Genomic DNA, 1,343 nt, shown 5'->3' on the forward strand with positions numbered 1-1,343 from the left:
TGGGGCGGGCAGGCCTTGATCCCTGCCCTGGCCCTGCCCCCCAGGCGCTGTTGCCTTTGGCAATCACTTAATCTTTCTGAGGCTGGATTCGACATGTAAAATGTGATAACACCTACTTTAACAGGGCTGTGAAAATTAAATAAGGGAGGAACATTGAACCCCTGGGGCACACGGCACGTGTCCAGTGCCCGGGACAGTCTCCCTCCCTTCTCATGGAGGGATCTCGAGGACAGGACAGACCTGGCGCCCACACGGAGTCAGGAGCCACCGCGGTTTCACCGGTCTTTCAGGGCAGCGGCTGCCTGCTCTCAGGTCTTGTTCATCCGGTAACTCCCAGGATACCGAACTATCCTCTCATCCCTCATTCTTTCTTTTTAAAATTTTACTATCAGGTGCATGTGCTCACCAGAGAGAGCAAGAGAGTGAGAGAACGAGAGAAAGCAATCCTCAGACAGCCCTCCATTCTTATCTCGGAATGGAGGCCATGCGCGCGCACCCTGTGTAACTTTTGAGCCACTGAGCTGGAACTGAACTGCGCAGTTGGCCGTGTGGCTGGCTCGCCATCCCTCATTCTTAAGCTCTTTTCTGTCTAGGACATTTTCAATAGCAAACTCCTCTGTAAACCGTAAGTTTTACCCCCAGGAGAAAATTAGGCCACTGCTGATGACACAGAAGTGCGGGAGCCTGGCCTATTCAGGTGCAGGGGACATTGCTGGGGCCGGGGTGGGCCATGGTGTTTTAGGAAGGCCCAGCATTGTGTCCAGGCCCAGGATGAAGACAGGAAATCCCACTCAGGTTTTGGCTTTTTTGCAGGGAAATCACATTGTACAGCTAGGCCTAGCCTGGCACATGGGCCTTTGAGTGGCTCCCACAGGCCGGTCTGGCCTGGTTGTCACTCTGCTCCAGCATAGGCGGGATGCCGGGGTCAGTGGGCTGGTGTTTCTAGGTATTTCCAGTGCTCACTAAAGGACATAAACTCTGGAGTCAGAGGATAAAAAGTAACAAAATTAAGAAATTGGCAGTCTACCCCCTGAAGAAGAGACCAACTTTGGCAGACAGTCCTGTCGTCGTCCAAGGGCCTTCACCTGTCCTGTCTGCAGCTGACCAGCGCCTTCCTCTGACCAGTACCAAGGACAGTGAGATAGTAAACATGGAATTTATTCTGGGCACTGCCACTCACCTGCGGGGCTCAGCCAGGGGAGCCCCACAGCACGTCCAGTCTGAGTGGAGCACTTCACAGCTCACGCTGGTGCGGCACCTCCATGCTGCTGTCTGAGCCTCGCGACAGCTCCTTGTGTAGGCAGAAGGGCCAGTGCCAACTGCCTTGTGAGGTGAGCAATCAG

Source organism: Tupaia chinensis, unplaced genomic scaffold (assembly GCF_000334495.1).
Source record: "Tupaia chinensis unplaced genomic scaffold, TupChi_1.0 Scaffold147282_1, whole genome shotgun sequence".
Classification (NCBI taxonomy): Eukaryota; Metazoa; Chordata; class Mammalia; order Scandentia; family Tupaiidae; genus Tupaia; species Tupaia belangeri.